The sequence below is a fragment of the Rhipicephalus sanguineus genome, chromosome 11 (assembly GCF_013339695.2).
Source record: "Rhipicephalus sanguineus isolate Rsan-2018 chromosome 11, BIME_Rsan_1.4, whole genome shotgun sequence".
NCBI classification, from domain to species: Eukaryota; Metazoa; Arthropoda; class Arachnida; order Ixodida; family Ixodidae; genus Rhipicephalus; species Rhipicephalus sanguineus.
In genome coordinates, this window is record NC_051186.1 from 120,053,018 (window position 1) to 120,075,637 (window position 22,620).

The window sequence follows — 22,620 nt, forward strand, 5'->3', positions numbered from 1 at the left end:
CGGTACGAAGGTGCTCAAAATGTTTAGAGCCCGTTCGGTGATAGTCACGGGCTCTTAATATTTTAAGCAACTTCGGACCATTAAGTAAGAGGGGGATGAAAATGTTAAATCGCGTACAGAAATGGCGAATGAGGTGTCAGTTATGCGTGTCAGAGCCTTCTCAAATACAATACGTTTGAGAAATCTGACACGGTGATGAGATGTACAGGTGGCATTGCAAGCTCTTACGAGGAATGATAAACGACTAAAGACTGACGACATTGTGTTGGCCTTTAACAAGACTCGGGAAAATGTTCGTTGTGAATCACAAGACGTGGTGTTCCTGTGAGACCTACACAAATTAATGTATGCGCCAGATATGTAGCGCATACAATGGTGAGCGTGTACTGCATTCACATATGAGATGCATGCTAACTACTGAAAGTAGAACACTAACATGGCTGAAAGTTTAGCGCTATGACCACTGTTAAAAAAGGGAGACAAAGAAAAAGACGAAGATCGCACTCGTGCATCTGAACCGCACGCATCAGAAGCAACCCATGGAGTCGGGCTGCTGTTTATTGTAAATAAACCCTTCTTCTACGCATCGCGACTCTTGATTTTCTTCAAGTTGCGCCGAAACTCATCCGAACAGTCAACCACATCGATGACCCCCGGGTAATGGGCTTCCTTTCTACGGAATCAACGTACCGACCTATAGCTGCTCAACGCGGAGTCGAAGCATGGAAGCTCTCAAGCTGAAGCGCAAAGCCGAGAGATCGCATTTAACGCGCCTTCTCAACGACATAGAGGCAGCACTCGCTCAAGAGAGTGTTACGGAGGAGCAACTCTGCATTTTCAACGAACGCCTCAATCAACTTCGCACCGACTTGAGAGCAACTTACTCAGACATCGTCCCTCTGCTGTCAACCACGGAAGCGGAGACAGAGTTTGAGCGGGTTGTGCATTACAACGACCGAGCCACAGCGACGTCCACGAAACTGAAGCAAAGGCTACGTCAGTTTCAGGAATCCGAGAACCATGCACTACCGGCAACGCCAACCGAACCCGTGCAACGCACGCACCAGCCTGCCGTCCAGCTTCCGCAAGTCGACCTCATGAAGTTCGACGGCCAACCATCATTGCGGATGCTTTTTTGAGAGGAATTCAACCAACCGACACACAACGGTGGCTCACCGAAGTAGACAGGTTCACCTATCTACGTTCCCTCTTGACCGGCGACGTGGTGTTAGCTATCGCGAGTCTTCGAGCAACTGCAAGCTGCTACTGCGAAGTCTTGGACGTTTTGAAACACCGATTTGCCAAGACCGATGTGATAATTCAGGCTCACATGCAGCGACTAATCGACATGCAACCCCTTCGATCATCCAACAATCTTCAAGGACTTCAATGCCTCTACGACAATGTGCAGTCCCAGATGCACGCCATCAAGACTCTCGGAGTATCGGAAGACAGTTATTCCGCAATGCTCCACCCTATTCTCCCAAAGTCGCTTCCTCACGAGAAAATCCTCAACTTCAACAAGACCATCGCAGGTCTTGTTGAGGAGGAAAAGGACAAGGTGGAAGCACAGGCCAACAAGGACAGCACACCGAGGCACAGAAGGCGAGCATTCAATGTTTGCTGTTTTTTATTCGAATGGAGATGAAAAGAGGAAAAGGCGCTTAATTTCTGCAGCCCGCTCGGGAGCACGGCGAAGCGCCTGAAGAGAATGAGGCGTGCGAGAGGGAAGACACGGGAAGTGTAGGAGAGGAGGGGAGGAGGATGCGCATGCGCAGTGGGGGTGTGGATGCCGCACGGCGGAGGGAGGCCATAAGATGCTTTGCATCTAATATAACGAAAGGGAAACACAGGTAAGGCAACTGACATAAGTACATTACATACTATACAAAGGATGAAGTATACATATAAATAATGCAGTAAACAAGATATAACATTATCGCACCATGTGTCACAGGATGGAATTTCAACAATGAGAGTGTGCTTTAGCTGCACACCTATTCAAAATGAGTCATCCAAAAGTCATCAGAGTCACCATCAGCAGCAGAAGCAACAACATCAATAAAGCATGTAGATACGTAGGTGTGCGCGTCCCTTGATGTAACCTTACTCGGTATTGTGTTAATTCGTAAAATCGTTAATTATGACATAAACGGTGCTTCGAACCTAGCCTTGAAGAAGTCACCCTACTAGTGTTCACAACGGCTAGGGTCACGCACAGATGTTCCTTCCTTCGCGTCGCGGTCGTGGTCCCCATCGGGAAGCGAAACCTGGCAAGCTTACGAGAAGGCGATGCAAAGTGCGTCCTATGGCACTAATGGAATCGACTACGCTTAAAGCACTTCTATGCTTTATAAAGAAGGCAATCGTTATATGGGCTTCATTTCTTTCTTCGACTTCCATTAGGATTTCTTGAATCCTGTTTCTCGATTCGATGCAATGGTTATCCTTCCTTATCCTTCCTCTTTTCTTTCATTTTCGCGTTAATGTAGCATTTCATTTCTAATCAGAGATTCTGGCACGGGTCTTCTTGTCAGTCACCGTCGTGGTTGAATGTTGGAGCATACCTAGTGCTACATGCAGATAATATCTGTTCTTTTGTTTTAGCACGATGCTTGATACCATTGATTGATTCTCTGAGATGCACTATTGTTATTTATAATTTATTTTTGAAACTGAAGCGCTCCCCGTAGTCAAATTTCTTTGCCTTAGCACGTGTACACTAGCCGGGTCTATTTGTACGTACGCTAAGTAAACATGGTAGTCTAAAGAAGAAGGCGAAGAGAGCTTGCAAATGGAGCGGCAGGGTATCGGCACGGCAACCCTGCTCCCCATTTCGTAAATGCATTTGATCGCGATAGGAATTAAAATTCGCGCTTGTAAAGCCTTGTACATGTGCGTTGGTGTGCAGTGGGTAGAGAGCCAGGTCTTTTCCATCACGGATCGAGTGGTCTCGGGTTCGATTTCTACGCCATCCTATCGTGATTGGATTGCGATAGGGTGGCCTGGGAATCGAACTCGAGACCTCTCAATCCGGGATCGAAAAAACCCGGCTCCCTGCCCACTGCACTACTGACGCACATGCACAACGCTTCACAAGCAGGACTTATATCTCTGAAACCTTTATTTTACAGCGACATTCGTTGGCGGGGCGGTGTAACCACCTTGTAGTACTACATCATGACACTAACGAGTGCCGACAGGAAGCGCTTCAGTAGTTTCAGCGCAACGGAGGCTTTCAATGCATAAGTCTACGGTCGGTGCAATGCACCGTAAGCGATGATTTGGTTGGTGGCGACGCTGTACGCGCTTTGCCTTTCGTGTCGTGTTAGCATGGCTACTCGTCAACAGAGTAGTCAGCTTCCACAAGCACCAACTGTGTATCGCTGCTGCCTACTGATTCGAGTGCGACAGCACCGGCTAACAAATCTGCTGCACTAAGCAGCAGAGAAAGGCAGTGACGTCGATGGGCGAATGTCGCGCAGTGAGGGAATTGGTGCAGCGAGATACACGCAACAGTTACCGAAATGCCTTCCCGAGTTTACGGCTCAAGCTACGAGCTCTGTCTCTCGAGGTTCTTAAGCGCTGTGTAGTGTATGCTTGAGCACAGGTAGGGTGCACATGCATATAACACATCGGCATGCATTAACTGGGCGCATGACCACCTGTTATTGCGAGCGCCCGCCTTGTCGTTTGTATCGCCAGATAAAAACATACACGTAAAACACCAAGAAAAGACAGACGAAAGGAAATAGACGAAGGAAACGAACGCTCTTTCATTTCGCCTGTCTTTTCTTGGTGGTTTTCGTGTTCTAATTCCTTCAAGCATGCACCAACTAGCACAACAGCAAGTCTGGTCCGATCACGATGCTTTGAATCAAGACATATCGAGTACCCATGTTCTTTACCTGCTGGCTGATTCCTTCTTTGCGCAAAGTTACCGTTGTCGTATTCTTCAGGAGATACTTATTCTCCTTCCACCTCCACTACCTCCATTACGCCGTCCTATAATAAGCCGTTGGTATGTGTCTCTCTGTGTGGACCAAGCATCGGCGCGCCTGAAGCCGAGTATACTGCGCCCGGCTTCGTGTAACATTTGCAGACATCTTCAGTTTGGTATAACCTTCTAACTTTTTGTATCCATCAACGCCGAAGGACATTCTGCAAAATTATTAGTGGCTCAAAATCCTGCGGTCGTGACGGTTTCGCCACAAAGATCTGAAATTTGGCGGGTACGTACTTACGGGAACTGGCAGCTTGACATAGCCTCCAGGTGGTTCCATCTCGAACAAATTGAATTTTGGCAGGACCGCCATGATATGCTGAATGCATTTCTTACCCCTATACATTGCAAAAGCAATCTGTAAAACTTAACCTTAAAACTGAATTTAACATGCTCATTGGGACACACCTATTGACGTAGCGTTGAACTTATATGTATTCGCACGGGGGGGGGCATTGCTCTCCCCCCAATAATACAAAAGGACATCCAGTCATACCGATATCCTTGCTTGGCTGATCTGCACTCCAACTGTTTGAAGTGCAGGGTAAAGGCGATGCGCGCTTTTGACGATAACCCAGCCCAGTACCCCTGATGTTGAATTCGAGTAACTGTTTATTTCACCCCTTGGCTTTTAGAAAGGCTGGGACCAAAGGCAGGCCATTGTCAGAAGCACCCAGTCGCTTCCACTTGCCTTTTCACATCCTTTGCGAAGCTTGTTTTCTTTCGCACTCAATCAGTATGGGCGTGGGGGTGCTTTAGAACCTTCCCCCAACTCCTAATGGGGAACCCTGTGCAAGCCTGTTGTCTTATTTGAGCTGCTTCCCCTTGTCGTTTGTGGAATTAAGCGGGCGAAGAGAAAACAATTACCGTGTCTTTTCAAGCATTTAATTTCTTTGAAGATATCAGGTGAAAGGAAGTGTCTCCCATAATATTTCACACTTGATAATTAAGCTCAACTGATCGATAATGTATAAATTTAAAACAAGTGACGTACAGTTGGTGGCGGTCAACGGCAGGTTGCTGAACGGGCATATATATTGTTGCTGTACGTATCGGCTATAAGTCCATGATTAAAAATGTTTGGACGAGAGACAGGGACGTACCAGAAAGAAGGCACGAACGAGCGCTTACTCACAACTAATTTATTTTTGAAAGGTACTAAAATATAAGCACAAAAAAATAATCGCAAAGCATGTGCGGAGCAAGTCATGATGCATATGGGCCGAATACAACAAGTTAAACAAAATTTTAATATTATATGGGGTTTAACGTCCCAAAACCACTATATGATTATGAGAGACGCCGTAGTGGAGGGCTTCGGAAATTTCGACCACCTGGGGTTCCTTAACGTGTACCTAAATCTAAGCACACGGGCCTCAAACATTTTCGCCTCCATCGAAAATGCACCCGCCGCGGCCTGGACTCGATCCCGCGACCTTCAGATCAGCAGTCGAGCGCCATAAACACTAGACAACCGAGGCGGGGCAAGTTAAACAAAATTCAACACATCATGTTTAGTCCCTCTAAAAAAATAAATCAGTTTTGAGTAAGCGCTCATTCGTAGCTTCATTATGTGTGTTCCCGTCTTTTGTGCGCTCTACAAAAAAATTTAAACATGCATTCATACCAACTCTCCCAGCTATCGGTTTTAAGTCTATAACTTGCCTTCACCTGTCCGATTGAAAGGTTCCCTAAACATAACGCTGCATTGCTTTGAGTGGCTTTGCCAAGCAAAACAGTGTGGTGAATGAAAAAATGGTACATTGCAGCCTAATGCATTGAAAGTTGCCGGTATATACCTCTAGTAGTATGGAAAAGCCGCTCCTGATCATGCCTCTATCGGCAAGAGCCAAGATATTTATGGGTCGAAAATGGCGCAACGTTCTCTAGCATCGTTGGCGCAAAAATAAGCACCAAGTGAGGTACGGTATTTAGAGCCTGTACAATAGTATTGATATGAAAACAACGTGGTCGAGTAATGCAGTGATTAGAAGGAAGTGACATACTAAGGTGACCTTATTTTTTATTTAATTATTTGGTTTGGATGCAAATAAACACGAAGAGAGAAAGAACATAGGGAGGGAACAGGCTGACAACTGCCACCTAAAGTGGCACAAGGCATGCCTGCTCCTTCGGGAAGGGAAACATAGAGAAGAGAAAGATAGAAGGAAAGAAAAGGAACGAGGAAATAAAAGGAAAAGCTAAGAACACAGACTTAAACACAAATAAGTAGTCACATGAAACAAATTTTATAAACGTGAGGCCAGATCAGTTTTGTTTCAGTTATCAGGGCTCGATGGTCCTAGTGACGCTGAGCAGTCCTGCCAAGATGCCGTCATCAAGGGTCGTGTACTTAAGTCCAATAAGTTCATATTATCACGTGATGCTGTAACGGGAACCTGTAACTAGCAGTACAGCAGAACGTCAGGCTGGTCCGATCACTGGCACAACGACCTCATCGTCTTTTCCACGAGCTCGTCCTCATCATCTTTTCGACAGCGGCACATACAAGCCTGCCAAGAACAGTGCTAGGCGATCTTTACTCGTGGCATTACGCCCCCTTTTGGAGAGCATCGTCCCGATGCCACATCAAGATTACGAGAAACAGAAAAAAACACACACACAATCACCAGGACAGACGACGTAACGGTGACGAAGTGCTCACAAGGTTACACGAGAGAGTCTGACGAATAGTCAACGTTGGTAAAATGGTTTCATCCTTGAAACGTGGACGATGTCTGTCTGCTTGGAACGACGGGATCGATGAGCTGTCTGTTCAAGAACAACTTCGTAGTTCACTTCGCTGAGGCGACGGAGAACTCTATAGGGACCAAAGTAGCGGTGCAATAACTTTTCCGACCGGCCCCGTTGGCGAATGGGGATCCACAGCCATACTTGATCACCCGGTTGGTAAATAACCTCGCGATGACGAGCATTGTACCGCTGGGAGTCGATGCGTGGCTGGTTATTGATCCGCTCGAATGCAAGCTTGCGAGCGGCGTCCGCGAGTCGGATGAATTCGTTCGTATCGACACTAATGTCGTACCTGTCGGGTAGGAGCATGGCATCGAGCATTGTTGTGGCCTCCCTGCCGTGAAGCAACCGGAACGGTGTGAACCCAGTAGTTTCTTGAACGGCGGTGTTATAAGCGAACGTGATGTGGGGCAGGATATCATCCAGTTTTGTGGTCTCGGTCAACGTACATGGATAGCATGTCCGCGATCGTTTTGTTGAGTCTCTCTGTAAGGCCGTTGCTTGTGGGTGGTATGCGGTAGTTTTCCGATGAGTTGTGCCACTAAGCTGCAGGACGTCTTGCATCACTCTGTGCGGTGAAAGCTGTTCCACGATCGGTTATTACTACTGCGGGTGCTCCATGGCGGAGAACGATGTGCTTCATGAAGAAGTGAGCAATCTCACTGGCAGTGCCTCGTTGTAATGCTTTCGTTTCGCAGTATCGCGTCATGTAATCAGTGGCGACTACAATTCAGCGGTTTTCCTCGTGAGACTTGGGGAAAGGTCCGAGCAGGTCCATGCCAATTTGATGGAACGGTTTTGTGGAGGAGCAACAGGCTTAAGAAAACGGCTGGGCGCAGAGGTGGCGCTTTACGGCGCTGACATTCGCGACACGTTTTTACATAATGCTTCACGTCCTGCGAGAGCTTAGGCCAGTAGTAGTGTTGGCGAATCCGAGCCAAGGTACGAGTGAATCCCAAGTGGCCGGACGAAGGCTCATCGTGACAGGCAGATAAGACGTCCGCTCGCAGCGCTGATGGAACGACGAGCAGGTGTTGAGTCGCGTGAGGGTTGAAGTTCTTTTTATAAAGGATGTTGCTGCGAACACAAAACGACGATTGCGAGCGCGCGAATGCTAGTGGAGGGTGCGGACTGCGGCCTTCGAGGTATTCGATAAGTTGTCGAGGCTCGGAATCGTTCTTCTGCTGTTGAGCCAAGTCAGATGCACTGATAGCGCAAAGAAAACGACCGTCGATGTCGTCATCACTTGACGTCGTTGTAAGGGGAGCGCGTGAAAGGCAATCCGCGTCAGTGTGCTTCCGTCCAGACTTGTAAACGATTGTCAAGTCGAATTCTTGAAGGCGTAAGCTCCACCTGGCCAGACGTCGTGAAGGGTCTTTGAGATTGGCCAGCCAGCAGAGGGCATGGTGATCTGTAACAACTCTGAACGGGCGGCCATACAGGTACGGTCGGAACTTTGCTATTGTCCAGACAACAGCTAGACATTCCTTTTCCGTGGTTGAGTAATTCGCCTCCGCTGATGATAAAATCCTCTAGCATAAGCAATAGCACGTTCAACGCCGTCTTCCCACTGGACGAGGACTGCACCAAGGCCGATGTTACTGGCATCTGTGTGCAGTTCAGTGTCGGCATCTTCATCGAAGTGTCCGAGTAAGGGCTGAGTCTGAAGGCGCTGCTGAAGTTCGGCGAAGGCGCGTGTTTGCTCAGGGCCCCACACAAAGGGAACATCATCTTTTGTCAGACGGGTCAGAGGTTCGGCTATGTTTGAAAAGTTTTGCACAAAACGTCGGTAGTATGCGCAGAGGCCTAAATATCGACGCACGTCACGTTTGTTGGCAGGTGGTGGGAATGCAGCGACAGCCAATGTCTTTTCTGGGTCCGGCCGAATACCATCGTGGCTAACAAGGTGGCCGAGGAACTTTAGTTCATCGTAACCAAAATGACATTTCTCTGGTTTCAGTGATAGACCTGCCGTACGAATTGCGTCAAAGACAGATCGGAGCCGCTGCAAGTGCTGCTCAAACGTTTGTGAAAAGATAACAACGTCGTCTAAGTAAACAAGGCATGATTCCCACTTAAGACCTGACAGTACTGTATCCATCATTCTTTGGAATGTAGCGGGAGTAGAACACAGGCCGAATGGCAGCACTTTAAATTCGTACAGACCATCAGGAGTTATGAAGGCTGTCTTTTCGCGGTCGCGTTCATCGACTTCGATCTGCCAGTAGCCGCTTCGTAAATCCATGGAGGAGAAATATCGTGCATGTCGAAGGCGATCCAGTGAGTCGTCGGTGTGTGGAAGAGGGTAAACGTCTTTCTTCGTCACTTTGTTGAGCTTCCGGTAATCGACGCAAAATCGAAGAGTGCCGTCCTTCTTCTTTACCAGTACGACGGGGGACGCCCATGGACTGGTCGAGGGTTGGATTACGTCGTCGTCGAGCATCTGCTTCACCTGAGAACGTATAACCTCTTGTTCCTTTTGTGACACTCGGTAGGCGTGCTGGCGTACTGGTCGTTTAGCAGGGTCCGTTATAATGCGGTGCTTCACGGTCGGGGTTTGCTTTATTTTGGATGTAGACGCAAAACAGTCACTAAACATGTGTAGCATACAGCGGATTTGCTCCTTATGCGCGCATGACAGCTTCGGATTGACATCCACTGTATTGGCCACCGAGGTGTCACCTTTGACGGCTGCGGAAATCGGAGCAATCGTTGAACATGCTTCATCGTCAATTGCTTCGAAGTGAGCGACGGCCGTCCGCTTCGCCAAATGTTGGTATTCGCCGCTGAAATTCGTAAGCAAGAGCTCAGTCATCCCACGTTGGATTTGGATTAGGCCGCGGGCAACGCAGATTTGCCGAGCCAAGAGCACCGAGAGGTTTGCTTCGGCGATACCGCTACTGCCATGATCTGTGTCGCTCTGTACAGTCACGAACATACTGGTTCGCGGCGGAAGTGTGACGGCGTCGTCGACAATGCGAAGCGCTGTCCTCTGCACATTGGTATCCCTTGGTTTCGGGACATGGCCGTCCGCAAACGTTATGAGTAAGTCTCGAAGATCAATAACAGCTCCGTGCTCGCGGAGAAAATCCATGCCAAGGATAACTTTCCGGGAACATTCGCGCAACACGATGAACGAAGCGATGAATGTCGACTCACGGATTTGCAGCCTGGCGGTGCATCTCCCGATCAGTGTCAAGAGGTGACCTCCTGCTGTCCGGAGGTTTGGTCCATGCCCCCAAGGAGTCGTAACCTTCCTTAGTTCAGCAACGAGTTCAGCGCTGATAACAGAATAATCGGCGCCAGTGTCGACCAGAGCAGTTACTGGATGGTTGTCGATAAGAATGGAAATGTCAGCATAAACGCGTTCGTCGTCAATGGGGGGTGTCGGCGAGTAGGTATCGTCGGATGTCGGCGGACGAGTCGGAGGAGGATGTTTTAACGATCGTGCAGCAGTGGTCCCACCCCCGGAGGCCGCTGCTGCTAGTTTCCCCGGCGTGGACTAGGGGACCTAGGCGATCGCCCCGCAACAACGTCGGCGAAGGTGGAGTGTTGACCTGGGGATGTAGAACGTCGAGGAGACGGAGAGCGGGATTGGCGTCACTGAAGACCTGGCGACTGATGGCTTGCCAAGTACTCGGCAATAGCGCGGGGCCGTTCACCATCACGGGGTCGACGAGCATCTGGCCGAAAGCCAGGGAGGCCCATGTGTCGGTACGAACACTCACGGTACAAGTGTCCTGGCTCACCACAATGGTAGCAAAGGGGCCGATTGTCGGGGTCGCGCCACACACTAGATTTCCGCACATTAAGTCGCCGGTTCTGGTCATGCGGCGGGCCCGAGAAGTACTGCGGCGTCTGCAAGGTCGAAGGTCGGGGGGAATAGCTGACAGCCGGCGCAGGAGTGCGCAAAGCTTCCGCGTACGTTAGGAGAGGAGCTTCGGCTGGAGGCGCCACCAACGATTGTACCAGCTGCCGTACCTCTTCGCGGACTACGTCCGTTAGAGCAGCCACTTGGGGCTGGTGGTGGTTATACAGCGAACACTGCTCATCTTCGATGAGCAGTGTTCGCTGTATAACGAGTCCGGCACATTCTAAAATTATATGTACAAGTGTCTCAAAGCTGCCACAAGACGTACACTCCTGACCGCGGAGCGCAAGCCGAAATCACTGTCTATGCCTTCTAGTCGCCAGCCATGTGCACTTGAGAGCATTGCTTTGACCGAATAGCTGTCAAGAGCATTACTCTGGCGCCATTTGTCAGCGAAATGCTCTCTACAGCAGATGGCTTGTCACTACACGGAACAGGCGGCAAAGGTATACGGACGGCAATATTCCATATACTTTTACAGCGAAAGCTGTTATGAGATCATTCCACCGGCCGTTTTACAGCGAAAGCTGTTATGAGATCATTTCACCGGCCGTTTTTGGCGCCGTAGTTGTCCGCCGCCGCCGCCGCCGCCGGTGTCCGTAACCAGTATCGCTCGAAATAAGAAAAAAAAACGAAATAAGAAAACATTCCAGGATGGAACGAGGTTCGAACCTGGGTCCTCTGCGTGGGAGCCCAGTATTCAACCTCTGAGCCATGCCGTTGCTTGAAACTGCTTTGCAAAAAGGTCCTATACAGGCTTCATGTCGGGAAGGAACCACATTAGCATATGCAATATAGCGTGGTAGAAGAGTAAAATAAGCACCAAGTGTCGCACAACGCGAATTCTGTAACCAGGCGTCACACAATGCGAATTGCGCAACGAGTAGGTTGTTGAATGCTTCCAACCCATTACAAAGGACACTACCATGATTCTTCATCGTCATCAGGCACAGCATCAACAAAGTGCGCATAATGCCTTACATGGGTTTAGCAGGTACCAACGCTTTCCGTAGAATGACGAAAAATGGCACAGTGCCTGCTGCCCTACTTCTCAAAAATTACAATGATTTATAGCGTAGTGGGTTCCTCGCAAGTGCACTTGTATTGATTGCCAAGGAAGCCCATAAGCGCATGATCCACTTCCTCGGGGTCTCAGTAAAATTACAATGATTTATAGCGTAGTGGGTTCCTCGCAAGTGCACTTGTATTGGTTGCCAAGGAAGCCCATAAGCGCATGATCCATTTCCTCGGAGTCTCAGTAAAGTTCTTCGCCCCCCCGTCTCTCTCCCACGTCAACGTATGTTATACAGCATGACGGGAGAGGGAAATAGCGACCGGGCGTCACCCAATGCAAATTACATAACTGGTGGGCCGTTTAAAGATTCCAACCCATTACAAAGGGCTGAGCCATAATTCCTCATCATCATCAGTCGTCGCGTCAACAAAGTGCACATAATGCCTAACAGACGTGTAGCTGGTGCCTCGCTTCGCCGCAGAATGACGAATAATGGCTTAGTATAGGTGCTTCCCAACTTCACAAAAATTGTGATTTATGGCGTAGTGGGTACCTTTCTAGTGTACTTGTATGGTAGCCCCAAGAGAGCTTAACGGGCTCTAGAAACGCCGCTCTTCCAGCTTTCGCTGTGACTGTGCTGCGGTTTCAGCGCAGGCCTGGCGTTTTTTTTTTTTGGCGCCGTAGTTGTCCGCCGCCGCCGCCGGTGTCCGTAACCAGTATCGCTCGAAATAAGAAAAAAACGAAATAAGAAAAAAATTCCAGGATGGAACGAGGTTCGAACCTGGGCCCTCTGCGTGGGAGCCCAGTATTCAACCTCTGAGACATGCCGGTGCTTGAAACTGCTTTGCAAAAAGGTCCTATACAGACTTCATGTTGGGAAGGAACCACATTAGCATATGCAATATAGCGTGGTAGAAGAGTAAAATAAACACCAAGCGTCACACAGCGCGAATTATGTAACCAGGCATCACACAACGCGAATTGCGCGACGAGTACGTTATTGAATGCTTCCAACCCATTACAGAGGTCTCTGCCATAATTCTTCGTCGTCATCAGGCACAGCATCAACAAAGAGCGCATAATGCCTTACATGCGTTTAGCAGGTACCACGGCTCTCCGTAGAATGATGAAAAATGGCACAGTGCCTGCTGCCCTACGTCTAAAAAATTACAATGATTTATGGCGTGGTGGGGTCCTCGCAAGTGCACTTGTATTGGTTGCCAAGGAAGCCCATAAGCGCATGGTCCATTTCCTCGGGGTCTCAGTAAAATTACAATGATTTATAGCGTAGTGGGTTCCTCGCAAGTGCACTTGTATTGGTTGCCAAGGAAGCCCATAAACGCATGATCCATTTCCTTGGGGTCTCAGTAAAGTTCTTTGTCCCCCCCGTCTCTCTCCCACGTCAACGTATGTTATACAGCATGACGGGAGAGGGAAATAGCGACCGGGCGTCACCCAATGCAAATTACATAACTGGTGGGCCGTTTAAAGCTTCCAACCCATTACAAAGGACTGAGCCATAATTCTTCATCGTCATCAGTCATCGCGTCAACAAAGTACACATAATGCCTTACAGACGTGTAGCTGGTGCCTCGCTTCTCCGCAGAATGACGAATAATGGCTTAGTAGGTGCTTTCCAACTTCACAAACATTGTGATTTATGGCGTAGTGGGTACCTTTCTAGTGTACTTGTAGCCCCAAGAGAGCTTACAACGGGCTCTAGAAACGCCGCTCTTCCAGCTTTCGCTGTGACTGTGCTGCGGTTTCAACGCAGGCCTGGCGTTTTTTCTCACGGTTGCACACAAGGGACTGTCGACACGTGCTCGACGATATTGTAACGCGCGCTTCTTCTGCTATGCTTATGTAACGTCTCCGTTGCACGTGTAATCACTGTCTTGCGCAAACCGCGCCCGAATGTCTGGGAATAATCCAGATTAGTTCAGAGTCATTTCATAGGCTTGAGCGCGAAAAGGCAAAAAGTTAGGCTTACTCTGGCACTGGCGCAAACACCAGCGATGACTCTAATGTTCGATGCGGCATGTGTAAATACCGAGGCGCCTAACCGCACATCAGATTACTCGACGAACGACACCGTGCCCACCGCTATTAGAGTACAGCTTGAATTGCTTGTACTTTTCCACTTCCTTATTCCGGGCACATGTCTGCCGAAATAGAGAGTTTTCATAATGAACACGCACGACTGCCTCCTTCGTCAACGTCAGGACCACATCACCCCTGGTGGAGCCGCGTCTTCTTTGACGATCCCGACGCCCCCACGAAGCGCTGACCCAAGTCCAAGACGCGAAGAAGTCGACGCTCAAAGCAATCCGGACCATAGAATTAGCCGCAGTCAGAAGAGACTACAGACGGACTACGGGCTACTTCCCGAGGCTACTAGGTCAGTTTTTTTGCCAGTTTGAAAAGTACTCCAGTATTCATTGCAGCATACCAAATTATGCATAATGACATTGGTCTTTCAAAAAAAATTACAAGGCAACAAAAAATAACGGAATGTATAAAAATTTGAAAGTGTGTAACTTTTTGTTGCCGGCTGAAAAACAGAGCAATGACAACTCTGTTTATGCAAAAACACTCAGAACAAAAGAAAACTCAGAATATACATTTTGAAGATAAATGACCCAGGAATAGAGCAAAAATTAACGAATGTTTTACACAACGTTTCTAATAAAATATACCAAAAAAATCTGAACCTAGGTACTGCTTCGCTGCTCTTGTAATACGGTGAAGCGTTTCCTGGTTTTCGTGCGCTCGTGCGCTTTTCGCATAATTTTTTTAACACGAAAGTGCTTTATGCCGGGTCCACCAAGACTTTCATGGCTCATTTATGTCACGGAAATACGTCAGCCAAATGAACGTCATCAGATGCGAAAAAAAGCTATAAGAAAAAGTTCCGTTGCCAGGAGTCGGACCAATGACCTCTCGGCCCGTGACGATGGCTGGCGGGCGTTTAGCCCACTGAGCTACTGCCAAACATATTGCGGAGGATACATGAACGCGCATTTTATTTTTCACACATATCTCGAATAGATGGTTGTATGAACGTCCGGGCGGTGACATGTCTGCCACCAGGATCGAAAAAAAAATCACACCTTATCCACGTGGTGGATGATGAGTGGGGCGAAGCTCCGGAGAGAATCATCGATAAACCGTGAATGTTCTGTGGAACGCCCCATCAATCATCATATGAAGAGTGAGAAACACTGTGTGTATATTACAAACATCAAACTTTCATTTTTCTTAATTAGGTGATGCTTGGCTTGCGTTGTCCCTTCATTATCACGGCTTTATGGTCCGTGAAGTGAAGGGACAGCGGTTCTTGTAAGGGTTGCAACTGGAAATTAGAAAATACCATGTCTATACACGTGCCTCGGATCGTCGTTGGTTTCATATGATCAAAGGACGTGCACGTGAGAGCATATTTGGCTGTCATATGTTGTATGAATCACTGATTGTTCTTTTCGGTAATATCGACATTCAGGTCACCAACTAACACAAATGGTCTATTTTTGTACTTGTCATAATTACACAATGTCGTGTCAATGAATATGTTGATTTTCCCTCTCGACAAATTGGGTGCAAGGTACATGGTCATGATGATGCATCCATCAAAATCGATGGCAGCATATTCACCGTTGTGGCTTTGTGTCGTTGGTAGTTGTTTGAGATATTGTGCCTTTTCTGTTTTTTTTTACATATACGGCCACACCACCTGCAGGACGCTCTGCATCATCGATGCACACAACTGGAACGTATCCTTTGATATGCGGTCTTTTGGAGTTCCACGTCTCGGTAAGACAAAGAACGTCCACCGCAGTAAGTATGGGGTAGTCACTCGTCAACGTCGGCTTCTTCTTCTACTGCACACCAGAACGCGCGCAGTAAAGAAGAAAGAATGCCACACATGCGAACACGCACGAGAGTCTCACTCGTCAACTTCGTCTTCTTCTTCTACTGCATACCAGAACTCGCCCTTCTCACGAACTAGAGGTGGCTACTACAAACAAACCTACAAACGGAGGATGGACAGACCTACGCCATAAAGAGCTTCGCCCCTAAAAAACGTGCCGTTGCTACGACCGTCCCATTCGGCGCGTTTCCATTATGTAATTTCGTCAACGCTTTAAAGGCTGGTTCACACCGGCGACTATCAACGGTCGCGCGACCGTTTGCGACTGGCGGTCAAAAAGCGACTCAAAGCGACCGATGTTCACACCTGCGTGCGACCTATATACGTCGCCATATAGAATTCACGTCTGCTCGTATACAGCTCGCATTGCCCTTGCCCCTAAAATAGGCTGATGTCCTGTTCCTTCGCATCTGATTGGTTCAGAGGTTTGCGACTGTAGTCGCGCGACTGAAAAATCGAGCAGCGAGCGACTGAGCCAAAGCAGTTGCTTTGCGATCAAAACGGCCATTTGCGACCGTTTGCGACCAGTCGCTTTGCGACTACCTTAGTCGCGCGACCGGTGCTAGTCGCCAGTGTGAACCAGCCTTAACACCGCGAGGAGGCGGCTTTATCTAAACGTCGCTGAGAGCATCTATCGAATAGCTCTCCGACGCTTGCCTGGCTGTCGCACCGCGTTCCCTGCTCGTCATGTGAGAATTAACGACCAGGCTAGAGTGAAGACACGACGCGCGTAGCGTTTCTGTTCGCGTTTCACGGAGCTTTGGAGGAGTGCATGTCGAGTAACAGTGTTTATTATGTGCTTCTTGCCATCTTAGCGCGGGATTCACCATATGCGGTATCCGCGTGCATGTAAAAAAACGCCAGGCCTGCGCCGAAACCGCAGCACAGTCACAGCGGAAGCTGGAAGAGCGGCGTTTCTAGAGCCCGTTAAGCTCTCTTGAGGCCACAATACAAGTACACTAGAAAGGTACCCACTACGCCTTAAATCATAATATTTGTGAAGTTAGGAAGCACCTACTAAGCCATTATTCGTCATTCTGCGGAGAAGCGAGGCACCAGCTACACGTCTATAAGGCATTATGTGCACTTTGTTGACGCGATGACTGATGACGATGAAGAATTATGGCTCAGCCCTTTGTAATGGGTTGGAATCTTTAAACGGCCCACCAGTTATGTAATTTGCATTGGGTGACGCCCGGTCGCTATTTCCCTCTCCCGTCATGCTGTATAACATACGTTGACGTGGGAGAGAGACGGGGGGGGGCGAAGAACTTTACTGAGACTCCGAGGAAATGGATCATGCGCTTATGGGCTTCCTTGGCAACCAATACAAGTGCACTCTCGAGGAACCCACTACGCTATAAATCATTGTAATTTTACTGAGACCCCGAGGAAGTGGATCATGCGCTTATGGGCTTCCTTGGCAACCAATACAAGTGCGCTTGCGAGGAATCCACTACGCTTTAAATCATTGTAATTTTTGAGAAGTAGGGCAGCAGGCACTGTGCCATTTTTCGTTATTCTACGGAAAGAGTTGGTACCTGCTAAACCCATGTAAGGCATTATGCGCGTTTTGTTGATGCTGTGCCTGATGACGGCGAAGAATTATGGCAGAGTCCTTTGTAATGGGTTGGAAGCATTCGACAACCTACTCTTTGCGCAATTCGCATTGTGTGACGCCTGTTTACAGCATTCGCGTTGTGCGACGCATGGTGCTTATTTTACTCTTCTACCACGCTACATTGCATATGCTAATGTGGTTCCTTCCCGACATGAAGCCTGTATAGGACCTTTTTGCAAAGCAGTTTCAAGCACCGGCATGGCTCAGAGGTTGAATACTGGGCTCCCACGCAGAGGGCCCAGGTTCGAACCTCGTTCCATCCTGGAATTTTTTTCTTATTTCGTTTTTTTCTTATTTCGAGCGATACTGGTTACGGACACCGGCGGCGGCGGCGGCGGCGGCGGCGGACAACTACGGCGCCAAAAACAGCCGGTGAAATGATCTCATAACAGCTTTCGCTGTAAAACTTCAGCTACCTCAAGGGTTAACTCGTGATCATGGGCGTTAGTCGTCGGTACGGAGATGTGCAACCAAGCGTCAACGTGGGCGCGTTCACATGAAGCGGTGCGATACCTGCCAGACAGCAGTAGACATTGTACAAGCTCTCATATACCAATACACTATAAGCAGTCAACTACTCCTGTGGCGACACATTTCACTTTGGTGTTATATCGGTTCCTATGACGGAGGAATCAGCCATCTCTTTGTTATAGTGGCGAAGCTCCTTAGGGTCGAGCCATGTCCCTCCCCCGTCGTGACAGCAAGTACGCGAGCGCTCGGGCGCTCGCGCCAAAGAGAAGCCTTCTTTTGCTTGTTCTTAGAGCGCCTTGATGACGATGCCAACGAGGAAAACTTCAGAAGCACTGCATATCCAGGAAGTTAATGATGACGAGTGGGCGCAGGCAGAACCACATATAAAAATTGAAAAAGAGGAAGCAAGCGAGAATAGAGAGAAGTAGAGAGAAAGAAATAAAAATTGAAGAAAATTCGGAAAAAAGATAAATAAAAAGAAAAAAAAACGAATATAGAGAAAGATAGGAGAAAAGAGAAAACCGAAGAGAAACAGAGAAGGCTGCCAGAAAGAAATAAAAAAATTGGAAGAAAAATAGAATTTAAAAAAACATTGTTGATCCCTCCATCATAGAAATCGTCATAACACGAAAGTAAAACGTGTCCTTACAGAAGTAGCTGAATTTTACTGTACATTGATGAAAGAGGGCTTTCTCAATATCTCTTGGTGTTTGGAAGCACCGTTTAACATGGATGCACCGAAGTTAACGCTTGGTGACTCACCTCCATCCCGACAACTGACGTCCATGATCATAGATTAGACAAACCTTCGTGGTAGCTGTAGTAGTTCACAGTGAGGGCTAATCAGGGAAAGCGGTGTGACAGCCAGAAGAGCGTTGACCAAGGTCGCCATTCCGCGGCATGTAAAAGAATAAAGAGAACGCCACGGCCGGACTAGAGGAAAACGCAACGAGCGTCGTGTCTCCCATCTATACTCGGGGACAACTATCTGTGGCAATGAACGGAAAGCTACGGGGGTGGAGCGTCTGCAAATGTACTCCTACGCGAAGTAGTCCGGTTTGGCGCGCGTCTCGTAACGCCGTGGAGAGTGATGGCTAGCGCTGCATTTCGACGCCAACGCTGCTTAGCGTCTAAGATACGGGTAAAAGGCGCGACTTTTTTGAGCACGCATAAACGCAAAGTCACAACATATAAAGTAAAAGAAATACAAATATATCGCTTGTGCGCGCTGCGTTCCGTCTCAAAAAGCTACATGTAGAAAATGAAGGGGCATTTTATATATCTCACGCAGAAAATACGGACGCAATGGTGGGACTACATTCATTAGCGGTAGGATACGCGCATTGTGGCTCTGTAGCTCTCCCTTCATTGCCACAGATAGTTGTCCCCGAGTATAGCTCGGCGCAATTCTTTGGGGGGGAGCGTAAGCAGGGCCCGTATTCTCAAAAGGCGACAATCGCAAAAGTATCGACTTTGGTGCGCGCTGATTGGCTATTGAGCAAATCGATAAAGTTAGGGCGCCATCTGGTAATTCCGCCGACGTCAATTTTGCGTCATGGTGCTCGATGGTGCTCTCGACATATTTGCAATAAACGAAGGCACCGCTAACCGTCGGTTCGTGGTGAAGTCTAGCATTTCAGTGAGTAGGCGGTAGCTTCTAGTATTCAATCCTCGGTGAATGTACGCAGCATTTTTTACGCTGAAGCTTTCATCGAGCATTACCTTGGGGTGTTATCAGCACTCGTTCTTTGCCAGCGCGTGTTTTTTTCATGGTTTCAACGTCCCAGGAACATGAACCGTGCGTTGCTCGCGTGGCTTATGGCGAGCCGGCAACATGTTGAGATCTTGAGACGACGTCGCTGCGGCAGCACGCTACAGCTGAACTCCCCGAGTACGCCTTGTTAAACTCTCAACGAAAATACGTTTCACGCAAAGCTGCATTCTTTAAAACTTATACTGTGCATTAAATATCGAACAAGAAAAAACGTTGAAAGCACTTTCAACACGTCTTATATTTCAAGTAGCCACAGCCAAGCCGGCCAAGCCTGGCCACTGCGTAGAAGCAGCAGCACACGCTCGAAAACGCCGCACTCAGGTTGCTCTGCGCTCGTACGGTGCGGTCACTCCTGTGTTGTGAGACATTCGAACTACCAACGGCCTGTTGCAACAATGACGTCACAGGCAATTTTTTTTTTACCTATTGAACGCATCAAATTCTACGTCACCAAACGCGATACTATCGCCTTTTGCGATCGTTTGAGAATACGGGCCCAGGGAACGCGGTGTTACAGAAGCAGGCGCGCTTCGCATAGCTATCTTATGCCATCTTCGACAAATCGCACCGGTGCGCACCGGGGCAGCCAAGCGCTACGACGATTCGACGAAACGGCGCACCAGGGCGCCCCGGTGCGCACCAGTGCAATTTGTCGAAGATGCCATTAGATGCGAAGCAGCTTATGGCGGAGTTCAATCCAGTGTTGTGCGGCGTGACCACCCGTACTACGCATGCGCAAACCCTCTCCGCGCACCTATTCTCTACTCCCCCTCTCCACTTAACGCCTGCCGAGATCGCGGAGCAGCGGGTGGAGCAGCGGAAGGCTAGACGCGGCCAAGTGCAGCGTAAACGACGGCAAGCGGACCGCGAGCTCCGGGCTAGCGAAGCCCGGCACAAACGACAACGTTGGCGGGAAACTGCGACGGATGAAAGGCGGGCTCGATAGCCCGAAACGCAACGGAAGCGTCGGCAAGCAAACCCCGCCCTATGCCACGCCGACGACGAAGCCAAGCGTCAGCGTCGGCAACCAAACTCCGCCGTATCCAACGCCGACGTCGAAGCCAACCGTCAGCGTAGAGACAACGCGTCGGCTGCGGACGGACGACGCGAATCCAACGCCGGTGCAGAATGCCTCGCTAGACAACGTCAACGCCCGGGCTTCGACGGTGCCGACGCCCGCTTCCAGCTCGAATTCGTATTTTAAACTCCCTAAGTATTATCTCAGCACCGATGACCAAGGAGAAATTTAATATTCCCCACGCGATGCATGAGAATTTTGATATCCCTCCTGTCCCTAAAAATATGCATCCTGTTTATCACGAGCATAGACGGCAACAACGAGCTAAATCTCTACAGAAAAAGTTCTTTAACTCCAAAGATGTGGTCTATGTCGACGCCGCAGAGTATCCGTGTGGACAGAAATTCGCCTCATTGGTTGTGAACTGCACTGGCAGTGTCGTAACGGCAGCATCCATTCGAGCCTCGTCATCGGAGGAGGTGGAGGAGGCCGCGCTGGCACTCGCCGCAACAACTGCTAATTCGTCTCTCATTGTAAGTGACTGAAAAACTGTCATATACAACTTCGGGTTGGGTTTGTAGGACAGCCCTAGCCATTCTCTCTCGCAATCCGCCATCCCAAATTGTTATATTGACCTGCACACTAGGTCACGGAGGCCTAATTGCTAATGAGGCGGTTCATGCAAGCGCTCGAGCTTTCACGATCCGAGCTTAGGCTAGGCTAGGGGACGCTTCAGAAACTAATAATCTCCCTCCTGCATTTACCTCTAAAGACAGACTGGTTACGTACAACGACATTTGCGGGCATTACCGCCTAGGTCGCCAAACGCTCCCTCCTTTACTACGTCGGTCCTCACGCAGGCGCGAGGTTCTATGGCGTAGACTACAAACCCGCACTTTTCTTTTCCCTGCCTTAAGTCACAAAATTTACCCCCGGATGTACCCTAATTCACACTGCAAGTTTTGTTCTGTCAGGCGAGCGGACCTTAACCACATTATGTGGCAATGCAAAAGTCACTCCCCTCCCCAGAGCCTTCGTAAACAATTAAGTAGTCAGGAGCTGTGGGATGCTGCTATGCGCAGCTACAACCCCGCACTTCAGGAGGCTATCCTGAGGTGGGCTGAGGTGGTAGAGGATGCATATCGCTAGTAGGATCCCTCGCGTTCATCTCGCAGCCCCGTTCCCTTCAGATGGGATAAACAAAGTTATTTCTCTCTCTCATTCTTCACCGGAGCTGCGGGCACAGCTGCAACGTGTGCGACAGACTTTGGTTAAATAACAATCTGACCGAGGTCGGTAGCATGCGCAAAGAACGCCAACGGAACGCGATTGTGCAGTTGCTCCGGCTTCGCATTGCCTCATGATCCCCTTTAGCGGAAGATGGTGTAATTTTTTTTCATATGGATGGATGCTATAAGCGAGGTTGAGGCTTGGACTGAGGTCGCCAGCTCGTGGTATGCTAAGGCATTGATAAAATTGCACTTCTGCTATTGGAAACGCGCCGAATGGGACGAACGCTTAGCAGCGACGCGTTGCAGGAGCTAACTGCGAAGGCCACGGTCATGATGCATTAGTTTCCTTTACCGCTTCCAGATGGCGACACCACCACATTATATTATATAAAAACTCTGAGCGCTAATAAACGACGCAGGACGAGGAAGTTGATTTCCGCTAAAGGTTTTATGTTTTAATGTGATACTAGCCCAGCTAGCTATCCTTGCACCACGCCCCCTACCAAGAGAACCGTGAGAAGAAATTGCGAGATATAAAAGGCGCGTTTGTAAATGGTCCATAGTGTGTGGTGGTGGCGCAGTGGATAGCATGCCTGCATCTGTTGCCGCGGACCTAGAGGTCGTGGGTTCGACTCCTGTTCATGGAAATTTTAACACAAAAGTGTTTTATGCTGGGGTCTACCACGGCTCCACTGACGCACTTCCGTCACGGACATGACGTTGTAAAATATAATGACTGACAGTTCGCAAGAAAAAAGCAGAAGAAAACGTTGCGTCACCGAGAGTCGAACTTACGACCCTCGCTCCGCAGCACGGGGCGCGAAACGATTCCGCCACAGACGGTACGTTCTTTGCCATGCTAACGCGAGCTATTCATATACACCATGGTGGCGGTACTCGGTGATCGGTGGTACATCAGGTCTTTTCGTGTCC